We start from the raw sequence: 14,536 nt of genomic DNA, 5'->3' as shown, positions 1-14,536 counted from the left end.
CGCTGGGTGCTCCTGCCACACTCCACCCTGTGATCCCAGTCCCAATCCAAGCAGTTTCTTTGGGGTGGTGGTGCAGGCACCTGCTGCCTTCAGAGTTAAAAGGGGGCACAGTGTGGGTGAGTTGCAATGCCTGCTGTGGGTCACCACGTCCATGTATCACCAGCAACTGATCAATTAACCATCCATCAACAATAAGGGCAAACAAGCAAGCAGTAATAACCAGCTCTAGATCTTCCTAGGTCACAGGCACAACACTGAGATGGGTTGGCAGTGGACCCCTTTTATTGCTTGGTACAGGATCATCACCCTTTGGAATCCATTAGGGCAGAACACTCTGATTTTGGGGCTCCCGTATGTCCCTCAGTGGCTATGGAGGGTAAGAGCTGTCTGTGCCAGCCGTGTGTCCCAGTGGGGTCAGAGACATCAGCATGTCTTTTATTCCTCCAGAGCTCCTCCAGAGCTGCCCCACTGCAGGGCAGCTGGCTGGGCAAGGGCCCTTTGTGACGGTGGGCACTGTGGGAATGATGTGGCCATGTGTCACAGGGCCCTTAGCAACACACCAGGCCACAGCAGGCTGGGTGCTGGTGGCCACAGTGTCCAGAGGGGGGATAGGGTGGTGCTGCAAGGAGGCCCTGTGCAGCCACCTTGTTCCTTGCTGTCCCCAGGCCTTAACCATTTTTATTCCATGTGCCCTTAGGGACAGACCTCGGTGGGACAGGGGAGAGACCCTCCAGCACGGCCTGGAGAAGAAGGAGGATGCAGAACCTGACACCACACTGACCACACGACCAACGCTGACATCACACGCACTCCGAGCATGGCAAATGTGAAGGCTTCTGCTTCCAACCTGGATTTTTTCGGGGAGAGAGTTGTCTCCCACCCAAATAAAGTAAGCAGCCTGGGGCCAGGGCTGGATCCCCCCAGGAATTGTGTGGCTCCTCAAGTCTGCTGGGCCCCCTCAGCCTTTGAGGCCATCGCAGGGTGGTGGGAAGGGAAGCACTTCTCCGAGGAAGCTGGGGAAGTTGCTGCTCTGGCAGCTCTCCAGCTCTCCCTGTGCCTCTCCAGGTGCCAGACTTTGTGAGGAACATGCACCACAGGCTCGTGTCCAGTGCACCTCCAGATGACAGGACGTTCATGGACATCCTGAGGCTGACGGAGGCACACCCCACTGATGTTGCAGTGACCCTCCTGCGCTGTGCCCCATCATGTGACAGGTACAGGGGCCACCTGCCTTGAGGCCTTGGGGCTCGCCCCAAACAGCCAGTCCAGTGGGGTCTGACAGACAGGTGGAGAGTTCCAGGGCCCACTAGGCCCTCTGTGTCCCAGCCATGGCATGTCAGTCCCCCAGCCTGTTGCCATGCTCCCTCCCTGCCCTTCAGGGCGCTGTGGCTCTGTCACCTGGGCCCCCACAGCTGCCCAGGCCACGGCGCCATGGCTGAGATCCTCCTGACACAGAGCTCTGGTCCCACAGAGCTGCTGCAAGCATGTGGAGGACCATAGCCTCGTCAGCAACAGTAGTGGAGAAGGTGCTGCCAATGCTGCTCTGTGTGCTGGAGGACTGGCCTCTGCACAGCACGCGCACCTCTGACGGGGACAAAACGGAAGTCTTTGCCCTGGCTGTGAGTTTCTGGAACTGGCCTTTGCTCACCCCCAGGTCACTGCTCCAGCAGCTCCCCATCCTCCTTCGCCCACTGCGTCTCCCTGTCTCAGGCGCTGGGCTGAAACCTGGGCTAGGGGCAGGTTCAGGGACACCAGGCCCGGTGCTCCCCCTGCGTCTCCCCTGGCCTCCCCTTCCACGCTCGGGCCCTGCCACATGGACACCTCAGCAGTGAGCGCTGTCTCTGGGTGGTTTGTCCTTTGCAGGCAACCAGGGTGGTCTGGGAGATTCTCCGCCTGCCCTGGTGCCCAGCGCCATTTATAGAATATTCCCCCCGCCTCCTCGTGGCTCTGCTCTTCCAAGTTTTTGTCAGCACATTGGGTATGCCAGAGGAGGTCAATACACTCTGGAAGGGATGCCAGGAGCAACTCAGCCTTCCCACCAGCATCAACAGGTGCTCCATCCCATTTCTCCCAAGTCCCCAGGGCAGGAGCCAGCCCTCCCAGCGTGACCTGGCTTTGCTCTGCACACAGGTTTGCAGTGCAGACCTTGAAGGCTCTGCTCCGCCATCTGCGGTGTCTGGATTTACTGGTGGCTATGGAGCGCAAGCGTGGCTGGGATGCGCTGCTCTGTGCTGACACCCACCCCTATGCCGTGGCTCTGCTGGCCAGGTGAGAGCCCCTACTCCCCGCTGCCCTGACATTTGTGCCCTGTGCCTGGGGTGCCCCCCACAGTCCCCGTGGTCGTGGGCCAGAGGGTCTCGTCACCGAGGGACGGCTGAGCTGACCAGGAAAGGCCGGGAGAGGAGGGTGCCCAGGAGCAGCCGCCTTCCAGAGGGCCCAAGTCCCCTGGCAGGGTGGTGGGGAAAGAAAGACAAGACCTCAGTGAGTCAGTCCTGGGAAAGGTTTTCCCCCGCTGGCTCAGGCTCTTAGTGCCTTTTTCTGCCTGCCAGGGAGATGCGCCGTGCCTCGAACCCCTTGTGTTCCCGCATTGCACTCCGCCTGCTGGGGCTGCTCAGCACAGAGGAGCCACGCTGGGATCTGCCTGCCCTGGCGTTCCTTGTGGAGGTGAGACTGACGGCCAGCGCTGCCTCGCTGAGCTGCCTCCCAGCTCTCTGCCCTCTCGCAGCCGCAGCTGCCTGGGACGGTGCCCGCGCCCTGCGCTGCTGCCTGGGCCCAGCCCTGGGCGGTTCTGGGCTCCTGCTGGCCGGCTCCCCTGTCACTGCCCTGTGCCTTTCAGGTTGTCGAGTGCCACGACATGAGGGAATGGAGTGACAGTGTCCTGGAGATCATTTCAAGGCGCCTGCAAAGTGAATCCAGGGAAAAGCGTCGCCTGGCACTCAGAGGCCTCGTGGCGCTCAGCAAAGATCCCTCAGTGGTGAGAAGGGGGCAGCGGCTGAAGCTGCGCTGGCACCGTGGGGCTGGGGAATGCAGTCCCTTGGGCTTGGCTGGGCTTTGGGCGCTGAGGCAGCTGCTCCCAGCTCTCCTGCCTCCCGGCTCAGCTGCCCGAGTGCTTCGGGACAGGCCTTTGGCCTCTGGGCCCTGCGGCAGCAGGGTGGGGCTGCAGCACCAGAGTGGCGTTGGTGGTGCAGCCGGACATAAATGACTTGGACACAGGACTTGAAGAAATACTAAATAAGTTTGCTGACAATACTGAATTGGGAGGAGCTGTTGACTCCCTCGAGGACAGAGGCCCTGTAGAGACAAATTTGAGGGCTGGGCAATCACCAACCATATGAAGTTTAACAAGGGCAAGTGCCAGATTCTGCACCTGGCACGGGCAGCCCAGCTGTGTGTCTAGAGCAGAGAATGCGAGATGGGAGAGCTGTGCTGTGGAATCGCCTGTGATGGCAAGTAGGAGTCAGCAGTGCCCTGGCAGCCAGGAGGGACATCTAGGGTGCATCAGGCACAGCATCGTCAGCCAGGCGAGGGATGGGATTGTCCTGCTCTGCTCTGGGCTGCCATGGCTTCACCTCAAGTGCTGTGTACAATTTTGGGCACCATAATGTAAAAAAGACATGAAACTATTAGAGATTGTCCAGAGAAGGACATGAAAATAGTGCAGGGTCTAGAGGGGAAGCCATAGGAGGAGTGGCTGAGGGCACTTGGCTTGTCCCAGCTGGAGAAGACCGAGGGGCAATCTGCAGCTTCCTTGCAAGGGAAGGGGAAGGGCAGCACCAATCCCTGCTCTCTGGTGACCAGTGACAGCACTCAAGGGAACAGCTAGAGCTGTGTCACGAGAGGTTTAGGTTGGATATCAGGGAAAGGTTCTTCCCCCAGAGGGTGCTGGGCACTGCCCAGGCTCCCCAGGGAACAGGCACAGCCCCAGGAAATGTTTGGACACCGCTCTCAGGGATGCACAGAGTGGGATTGTTGGGGTGTCTGTGCAGGACCAGGAGTTGGAGTCGATTATCCTTGTGGGTCCCTCCCAACTCAGGACATGCTATAATTCTACAGTTCATGGCTTCACTGTGCAGCATTGTGTTCCACACAGGCTGAAGGCATCCGGAGTCTGACACAAAACCTCATGGACCTACTGCAGGATGCAGATGGAGAGGTGGTTGCACTGATCCTCTCTGTATTCCTGAATGAACTCCAGGACAGAGCCACCCTAATATCCAGTCCCACTGCCCTGCAGCTGGCTGAGGTGCTCCAGTCACTCTTTGCCAATGTAAGGCTCAGTGCCCCCAGCCAGGACACTGGCTGCCTCCTGGACACTTTGTGCCCTGGGGATTTTCAGGCCTGCACCCAGATGGGCCTGGAGAAACCTTTGCTGGTTCTTTTCCTGTTCCTTTCTAACAGGACAACAGCCATGTGCAGCTGCTCTCCATTCGCCTCTTCCGAGAGGTGATGGAGCTGGTAATGGACAAGGGAAAAAAGGCCCTGAAGGCGCACGTGTGCCAGAGCCTGCTCCTACTCTTCTTGCACTGCCATGAGGAGAACCGCCACGTGGCAGAGGTGAGGACTCGTGGGCTGCCGGGGTCCCCCTGGGAGGGGGCTCAGCTGCCTCCTGCCCTGGTACCTCCTGGGCTCCAGCATCCTCCTGGCCTTGGAACAGGGACACGAGTCCTGTGCCCTGGGCTGCGGTGCCATCTCTGTGCCTCTGCTGCTCTCCAGGCCTCCCAGGAAACGCTGCTTTCTGCGCTAAGGTTCCTGAAGAGGAGGCATCTGAAGCAGGTGGTGAAGAAGGAGCAGCCGTGGAAGTTCAGTGAGCGCCTGGTAAGGATGGCCTGGAAGCCCCAGCCGCAGCCTGGAGAAGCCCCCTGCTCGTTGTGCCCAGTGCATGGGGCTGGCAGCTGTGCCCCTGCCCACTGCTGCACCCAGGGGCCGCACAGGCTCTTCTCCAGGCTCCTCTGGCCCCGAGCCGGGTGCCCATGGAGCCCCGGGCTCCCCGGGCAGCAGCCGGCCCTTGGCCCCCTCCAGAGCCCGGCGCCAGCGGCTGCTGGCCGGGCCTCGGGGCCGTGTGGGCAGGGGAGGCCAGGGCTGGGCGCAGGGAGAGCCCGGCCAAGGGGCTGAGCCCGCGCCAACCCTTCCCTCCTGGCGCTCTCTGCAGCTGGAGGATGACAGGAGCCGAGCAGCTGAGCACCTGCGCCAGGCCCTGCTGTACCTGGACAGCCCACAGGAGCCCCTGCGAGAGGCGGCCATCAGGTTCCTCGGTGAGCCACGAGATCAGGATCCTTCCCTGTCCTGCCACAGCAGGATCCAGGCCAGGGTCCATGACAGGCTCTGCATTCCCAGGGATCGCAGGGCGGTATGTGAGGAAGCAGCAGGAAGAGCTCTGGCTCATCTACAAGGGTGAGTGAGGGCAGCGGGCTGTCAGCGGGGGCTGGCGGGAGGAGCCGCAATCCCTGCCCCGGCTGCGGAGGGCTCTGCTCCCTGTGCAGACGAGGGGCGGTGTGCACAGAGCACAGAGAGCTTTCAGGGGCACGTGGGGGATTCGTGGCCAGCACCTTCGGGCTGATCCCGTTGGTCCCTCCTCCCTCCTGGCCATGGCAAGAGCGGGCTGGGATGGCCCTGGCAGGGGGCTCTCCTCAGCTGCTGGTCCCTGCAGCTCTGGGCTCCAACCATGGCTCTGTTCCTCTCTGTTTCAGCCCTTCAAGACCTGACTGACGACATCAGCCCTGCCATCTCAAGCTTGGCACTTCAAACCCTGCAACTTTTAAGAGCAGCACAGAGAGCTCCATACTCTCCAGGTTTCAGAAGGTGCAGGACCACTTGCAGAAGGGTGGGGAGTAGGAAGCCTCCTCTATGTGGCAGCTTGTGTAAATCTCTGAAGAACTAATCCCAGGAGCTCTGGGCTCCTGGGATTAGTTCCCAGGTCACCTTAGCCTGCAGGGAAGACCTCATGTCAGTATGGAAATATGAAATCACTGCTGTCATGCACAGAGGTCCAGGAGCTTTCTTTTGGTGCCCAGTGTCTGCACAGCACAGGGGAAGAGGAGAAAAAGGGTGCTTGTGCTCAGCAAGTCCCCCGGGAGTGCAGCGCGGAAGGGAAAATGGCCATAAGCCCTTTGGCCTTTGGTGGTTGTGCTGAAGCCTTAGCGCTGCCGACAGAGCGGGTGGGCAGGAGGGGCCAGAGCTGCAGGGATCCCTGCGAGGCTGGTGCCTGGAGATGGCCCCAAGCCCTGTCCCGGGCAGGAGCCGCCATCTGTGTCCTCCTGCCCATGTGTTGCTGTCTGGATTGCTGAGGGCTCCGAGGTGCCTCTTGCTCCGGCTCCTCTGGAGCTCCCTCGGGGCTGCACCGCTGCCGGGCAGCTTGGCCGGGCTGGGGGAGAGCCTGAGGGGCCGGGGCGGTGGGAGGCCGTGAAGGGATGAGGTGCTGCGGAGTCCCTGACGGGACAAGGCAGTGGGAAGGCACGAGGGGGATGTGTGAGGGGGTGGGTGGCAGCAGGCTCCGAGGGGACAGGAGGCCGGGGTGGTGGGAAGGCCTGAGGAATTGGGGGTCAGAGGCCCCCAGGCAGCCGCCTCGTTCCTGCCGCCCGGCTGCTCTGGCGCTTTCCCAAAGCGTCTCCCAGGCCTGCGGCAGAAGCCCTGGAGGCCGGGCCTCGGCAGAGGGTGGGGGCAGCCCCGAGGTGCTGAGTCTGGGCTGGCTGGGGACAAGGAGGGCAGGGGGCCCTGCTGGGGCACGGCCCCTGGCTGCTGCCAAGAAGGGGCAGTGGGCAGAGGCAGGGCTGGCGGCCAGCCCGGGCCCCCGCGGCTGCCCAGGCCACGGAGCTGTGACCGAGGCCCCTCGACACAGAGCTCTGGGCCCGCACAGCTGCTGCCACCATGGGGAGGGCGGCGATGTCTCCTCGAGCAGGGCTGCCGAGTCAGTGCTGCCAAAGCGGCTCTGGACACCACAGAAACAGCAGCAGAGTGTGCACAGGAACAGCAGGAGCCCCAATGCCGGCAGCAGCTCAACAAGGCATCCGCACCAGCCGGGACGCCAGACGGGGGGGTACTGTGGGCACAGCTGCACGTGGCTTGGCAAAAGGCTCCAGCAGAATTGGCCACAATGGCTTCCTCTTGAAATGAATGAGCAGTCAGAAGAGCTGAGTTTTCACTCCCTTTTTGAGCCGTTACTGAAGTTCATTTCCAGCTGTCTTAGATGCTTTTGAGAACAGACCCTTCTGCCAGACACAACACAGTCGGTGAATTGCAGGCGTATCTTAGCTGGAGGGGACAGGCTGGGGGAGATGGAAGCAAACATTTTGCCTATACTCAGTTTCCTGAGACAGTGCTTAGAGTGCTCTGCTGTCACATCAAATCAGAGGGAGACGCCATGAATGGTTCGTGTCATTCTCCCCTTTCCAAGAGGGCCACGTGCTGTCTTCTCTTATAGTCACCTTTTAAGGTTCTCCTCAGCCACAGATGTAAGGAAGACACAGAAGCTTGGGAAAGACCACCTAAGTCTTTACACTCTGCCTTCAAGAGAAGGGGGAAGGGCTTTGTGCAGCTTGGAGCTTCTCTTTACCCTGTTTTCCCTCCGGTGCTGTGCTGGGAAGCAGCGGAAGAGCCTTTATAGAGGCTGTTCCAGAGCAACATCAGGGAGCATTTGGCTGTTTCCAAACAGATAACCCCAGAGAGTAGGTGCTATCAAATCAATTAACAACCCCCCGCGGTGAAAGTGATGCCTTTGGTGAGCTTTTCAGGCCAAGCCACATGTGTGGCATTTAACGCTGGAGATCTGACTGCATTCCCAGGGAAACGGCAGGTCTTAGGGCTCAGGGAACTTTGCTTCAGGGCAAAAGCTCATGGGGAAAACCCAATCAATTAGTACCAAACTCTCGTGCCACTCTCTTAGGCCCCTGCACACGTTTCACAGAGTATGAGAGATTATGTGGGTACACCACAGGCATCCCGTGGCTCCTGCCTCCACTGGAAAACTGAAGGGTGACCTTCCTGCAGGGAGCAGCCTGCTGCCACCCCAGCTCCGGAAAGCCGGAGAGCTCTGCCAGTCTTTGCTACAAACCCCTGGGGCTCAGTTCTGCCTCCCAGCGTGGAAGGATGCGTTCCCAGGGATTTGAAACACATCTAGTACAACATGAACTCTAGGAAACAGTACAGGGGAATCACAGGAAGGGCTTTGGGACCCTATATGAGGTGGGAGAAAAAAAAAAGCATTTCTGCGGAAACAAAAGATTAAAAACCCATAAAGGGCTTCAGCTGCAGCTTGGGAAAATACCATGCTTAGGACACAGGATCTCAAAGACATCATAAATAAATACCTAATTCTTCATAGAAACCCAAACCAGCTTCCTTTGCAACACAAAACACATTTTAAATGGCTATTTTGACAAAAATGCCAGCATTTTCCCTGGAAACAACAAACACTCTAACATTCATTGCATTTGAAAGCCAGTTTCCTCTCTGCTTTTGTTTTTTAAAGGAAAATGTTGGCTAGCCCTGTCAGGTCTGTGTATAGTATATACATCTTCCAAACACAGAGAGCAAAGTGTTGGCTGCAAATCAGAATTCTCCCTGCTAAAGCGACCTCAGAATCATGGAATGGTTAGGGTTGGAACAGACCTTAGGCAGCGGCAAAGACAGAGACAGAACGCACCTGCCACCCCCAGAAACGCTTTCCCCCCAGGCTGTGGTTCCAAAGCACCAAAACTCTTCATTCCCATGAAATCCAAGCAGCTGTCCAGAGTGACAGAGGGCAGGTTTGGATCAGGTATTAGGAAGAGATTCTTTGCTGCCTGGGTGGTGAGGCACATCCATCTCTCCCCCAGCCACCATGCAGGGAAATGTCTGGTGTCGCTGCTGTCAGTGTCACCGTGTGTCAGGACAGTGACAAAACCCAAACAAGCAGAACAACCGGCCTGCTGACAAGGTTATCCACAAACCCCAGAGTCTGGAATTGCCTCTGGCAGCAGCTTGCCCAGGGTCTAGTGCAGAGGGGAGACCTGCCCGTGTCACAGCTCGTTAGCACAGGGCTCGGGAAGTGACAGCCGGCTGGCTCGAAGAGGGAAGGCTGCCCCAAGCTGCTGTGCTGCTCTCTGTGATTCCAGCTGAAGCCTGCGGGTCGCTGCTTCCAAGCACACAGGGATCAGGATGGAGGGGAAGGGAAGCTCGTGGGACAGTTACTGGGGCTGGGCAGGCTCAGCCACTGCAGGAGACAGCAGGAGTTTTAGGGACTGAAATCCCAGCAAATGTAGAACAAAGCACAATATGATGGTTGTTCTCATCGATGGAAGGATCTACACGGGGACCTGCACTCCCAGGGAGTGGGAAGAGCTGTCCTTTTACAAAAATCCCACTGTCTTGCCCAGAACTATGAGCAGGTTCTTGCTAGGGGCTGGTGCCACAGGGGGAAACTGAGGGCCCTTCGTGTTGAATGAAACCCTCAGTTCCCTCTGGACAGGTCCTTAACGGTAAGGAGCAGCAGAATGGCTGTGCTTGTTACAGGGACTGCACCAAGTGACACAGGATGGCAGTAGAATCACAGAATCAGGGAATCACTGAGGCTGGAAAAGCCCTCTAAGATCCTTGAGCACAACCAGTCCCCCAGCACTGCCAAGCCCACCACTAAACCGTGTCCACCAAGAGCCCCGTGGCCATTCTGGGTCGCCCCACTAGACAGTGAAATGATGTTCTCTTCTCATACTCCAATTAAGTTATGAGCACCCAGCTGGATTCATGGTTTCTCAGAATTCAGAAGGATGCTTTTGGTCATTAAGGATGTGCTGCTTTGAGGTAATGAAATTTGAAGTTCAGAAGGACATAAACGGTCCTCACAGCTGTGATGTTAACTCATGCACATCCCATGGAGCACAAGAACACGCACACCCAAGGAGTTTTAAAGTCTTCTATCTTGCTGTTTTTCCCCAGCCACTTTCAGAGAGGCTCTAGGGGAAAACCCAAAAAACTCCTTCGTTTTTTTTTCCTTTTCCCATTTAAAAAATTTGGCTTTGGCATCCAGTACGATTTTGTAGTTCTGAGCACTTTGCCTTCTACCTAAGCAAAGTCCTTGCCCTTCAAAAAGAAGATAAATTCAATTCCAAAGTAGTCAGCCCTCCCCTTCAACCCAAAAACCACAAAGGGACTTGTCACCATTCCTTTTTCTGTCTCCAAAAGTACTCAGGGTTTGGTGTCCTTGTATTTCCATGCAGCCAAGTGAGCTGGAGAGCCAGTCCTGGAGCGGCACAGCTGAGTCCCAGCACTGTCCAAACACACCAGGAAACGCCCCCAGCCCCAGTGATCAGGATAACCAGGAGGAAGAGCAGAGCCAAGGGGATACCCAGTGGCTCTGGAAGAGTGCCCACGATGCACCACAGTGAGCCTCCTCCTCAGGGCAGGCAGGTCTCCTCCTCCAGGGATGCACTCGGGATCCTGAAGCCTGGCTCCCCAACTCCACCCCAGCGGAGAGAACACCCTGGAAGCCAGACAGGATGTAGCCACCTCCTCTGTGCTTTGCCCTTTTGCAAATTGACTTGCTCTGAGCCCTCTGCTCTGCTTAATTGATCCTCTGCCCATCTCCAGCAAATTGTTCCCCTGTCTCATTCATAATGTGCTCCAAATAAAGTGTGTTTCTGCCTGAGCGAACGCCCTTCGGGGGTACTTTAAATTGTCACAGTGCATAAGGCTTTCCCTGAAATCTGCATTTTTCCAGTGCTGCCTCTCCACAATGGCCCCTGGAGCCACACTTAATCCATGTCAAGGGATGTGGAGACTTCCTTAAACAAGCTGGCTAGGAAAGCAAAGCTTGCTTTAAACCAAGGCTTTTCCATCCTCCCTCTTCCTCCAAACCAGCTGGGTTTTCCTTTTCCATCCTGAAAACAGTGATGCAAACCAAACTCCAAAGAGCGTCTGTTGATCCAGCTCCGAGAACCCACCAAACCAAAGCCCTGTCCCATTGAAACTGGGCAAGGATTCGAATCCTTGTGGGATCTGAGGACCAGCAGCAGTTGCAGCCGATTCAACCCAGCCTTTGCTGCTCGAGGAGCATCGCTGAGGTTATCAGGGAGGCTGAAGCCACCCAAAGCAAGCAGCCAGTGTGTCCAGGAAATATGATCCTTGTAACTTATTCCAGACCTAAGGATGGCACAGAAATACTGCTGGAGGAGCAGCCAGCCCTGCTGATCAACATGGAGGAGCTCAAGTTTGAGCTTCTCTGCAGCCTTCTCATGTATTTCCAGGACACAGACCCAAACCAAGCATCTCCCAGGAGAGAGAGCTCCCATGTTTGTATGGGATGGTTTCAGGGAGCAAAGAACTCCTCAGCATTGGGAGGCATGGATCCAAATGCTCCAGTTTTGTCTTTAAATCTGCATATTATGGAGGGGGAAAAAAACCCCAAACCAAACAACCAAGCCCAAGGCCCAGAGCCCCTTCCCAGGAGCCCCGAAATGGGCAGCAAGGCACAAAAAGGGAGCAGTGTAAAGGTCTTTCCCCTCAATTGATGCTGGCAGGTTCTCACCACGCGGTCCCGCCTTGCTCAAAGCCAGCAATGGCAGATTTGGAGCCTGGGCTTGGCAGGATATTGCAAAAGCTGGGATCAGAACTGCATCCCAGCTGGAGACTAAAATAACTACGAGATTACCTCCACGGGAGCGCAGCCAGCACGGATAATGCTCGGCCTGTTCCTCTCCCAGCTTGCCACAGCCTCGCCTGGCCTCCCTTCCATGTTTCTTCCAAGCCTCCTTCGCTGCAGGACCTTCAGTCCTGCTGAGGGGAAAGAGAAGGCTGAGCTTGCCCTGTCTCACACAGGGTGCTTGGCAGGGCCCCCATCCATGCCAGGCTGCCCAGTCCCTCTGCACCACCCATACCCCACCATGCTCCCAGGAGTGCTCCCTTCCTGCCTGCACTGGGAAAAGATCCCTGAGCCAGCTGCTGACAGGCACACGGACACCTTGGGAAAACAACTCCAAAACAAGCTGCAGGCAAGTACTTCAGGGCAGGCTCAAATCCATAAACCCCAGGGTCAAACCCATAAACCCTGCTGCTTGTTCAGGGGCAGGAGAGGAGAAGCAGAGGCTCCTGTCCCAAGGCAAAGGCACCCTGGGAAAATGAAGCTGATCTCTCTTTGGGATTAACTGAGCCACATGGGATCACTGCAATCCGGAGAGCACCTCAGCAGAGTCCAGCCCAATGTGTCTGTTGTGCTCCACAGGTTAGCTCAAATAACTCTCCCCACAGGAAAGCAACAGGATCTGAGCAACAGCCAGGATCTTCCAGGCTGCTTGGCACAGCACTGGCCTCACAGGTTGGGTGTCCCTTCTGTCCCCGAGATGGACATGCAGCTCAAGCCACCTCTGAGCTCCTCCACTGTGTGCAGAACTCACACTGCTTGTTTGTCTGATCCTTCGCTGCCAGGCTCTGCTCTCTGCAGAGTAATCCCAGCTATTGACTGTGCAGAGGGCCAAGGTGGAAATGGGTTTTCTTCTCCCCAGAGAGCTCCCTTCCCCATGTGTGGCCAGGCCACCATCAGCCTGGGCTGGGAATTTTAGTGCTGAAGATATTTCAAACTCAGGCCAAGGGGGTTTCTGGCATGAAACATCCTGAGAGGAGGCAGCAAGCTCAGAGGTGCAAACTGTTCTTGGGCAAGCTTGAAAAAGACATTTCCTCCTCTGGAGAGCCAGACCCACCAGAGATGGCTGCAACAGCTGTGGCTGGAACCCAGCATGAGTACAGAGCACTGTGCAAGGTAGGTGTGACACTTGGTCCACCTGCTCAGCTTGGAAATCCTCCTAGATGCATTTGAGGGTTTAGCAACCACTTGAGGGTTTAGCAGCCACAGCTGGCCAGGAAAAGGGGAATTAAGGACCGGGGAGGATGGCGAAATTCAAGGCAGAGATGGGACACCATGACACCAAACAGCCCTGGAACACATCTCTGCTCCACAGAAAGACATCTGGGAGCCATCAGCAATGTAATAACAATGGCACATCTGTGAGCAAGGGCAGGAGTCCTCACAGCTGCAAAGCAACAGCCCCCGTGTCAGGAGAAGGGTCAGGGACAGGGATACGTGGCTGGAGCCAGCAAACAGCATTCCAGGGATGAGGCACAGGTGACTCCAGCACCAGAGATACTGGGAAGGAATTGTTCCCTGGGAGGGTGGGCAGGCCCTGGCACAGAGTGCCCAGAGAAGCTGTGGCTGCTCCTGGATCCCTGCAAGTGTCCAAGGCCAGGTTGAACAGGGCTTGGAGCAGCCTGGGATAGTGGAAGGTGTCCCCGCCCATGGCAGGGAGGGGGGAGCAGGATGAGCTTTAAGGTTCCAACCCAAACCATTCTGTGATTCTGAGATTTCACAATAGATTTGAGATTATTTTTTGTGCCACGCACATTTATCAAACAATACAGAAAGTTTCAGCCCATCCATCTCAAACTTTCCTAGGTCCAGGTAAAATAATAATGATGAGGGTGATGATAATAGCAACAACTCTATTATTCCAAAGTACCTCTTAGCCATGAGCAGGTCCTTCCTTCCAGGCTGATGGCTGATGTGCTCCATCACTCTTTAGATCTTTCCAGCCAGGCTTGGAAAGTCTTTGGACCTATCAGAAAGATACACAAATATATTTTTTGGGGCAGCTGACTGCTATCCTAAGTCCTTTATACTTGAAAGCCATGGGCACAGAAGGTTGTGTAGACGGCTGGCCACTCAGCTCGGCAGGGGGAGTTCCAATGCTGATGTTTTGAACTGCCCCCTATTAAGAGACTTTATGATTTGTCCAAATTGGCTTCTTAATAATTTAAAGCAAGGTGAAAGGTGTCTCAGCTGTTCTCCAGGAACACACTGGTTAACTCCACACCTGCTGTCCCGGGTACCCCCAGCCAGGCTGCAGCACCAGTCTCCTGGTGGGCTTTCCCCTGCCCACAGCAGGAGCTCAGCACGGCTCTGGCACTGAGCAGCAGCCAGCACAGAGGACACAGGCTGGGTGTGAACAAACACCACCTCCCCACGTCCTCCTTCATCTCTATTTAATGCAGGAGCCATCACAGCGTGTTCTGCTCTACTGCCCATGGCTCCTGCCCCCATCTATAATGGATGGTGCACGTAGGTGGTGTGGGCAAACACCGGGCTGAGCTGCCACAGAAATATTTACCTTGCTCTCTGCTGCCCTGAGAGACATCTCAGCCTCCGTGATGCCAGCTGGGGACTGGTGCTTTCAGCCTCAGGGATGCAGCCAGTATCAGATGTCACCTCTCCCAGCTGGCTCAGGACAAGAACTCCTTTTTGCTGTGTCTCACAGGACCTTCTTCTGGCTGCCATTTGGGAAAACAGCAGGCAGGAAGGGAAAGGAGAAAGAGGCAAACAAATAAATGCCCTCCGCTCTCCTCCGTATGCGCACCTTACCCTGCTGCAAGGAGCTCCACAGCCCTTCCTGCCCTTTCCTGAGCTTAGAGCTACACAAGCACCCCCAAACCCAAGCACACCGTGGGATTCTCGGAGCTGTCCTGTGCAGGGCCAGGAGCTCAGTGATCCTTCCAACTCAGGATATTCTATGGTTCTGTA

Source organism: Corvus cornix, chromosome 7 (genome assembly GCF_000738735.6).
Source record: "Corvus cornix cornix isolate S_Up_H32 chromosome 7, ASM73873v5, whole genome shotgun sequence".
In the NCBI taxonomy this organism is placed as follows: Eukaryota; Metazoa; Chordata; class Aves; order Passeriformes; family Corvidae; genus Corvus; species Corvus cornix.
The sequence above is the reverse complement of the archived record's forward strand: the minus strand, read 5'-3'. Positions refer to the sequence as shown.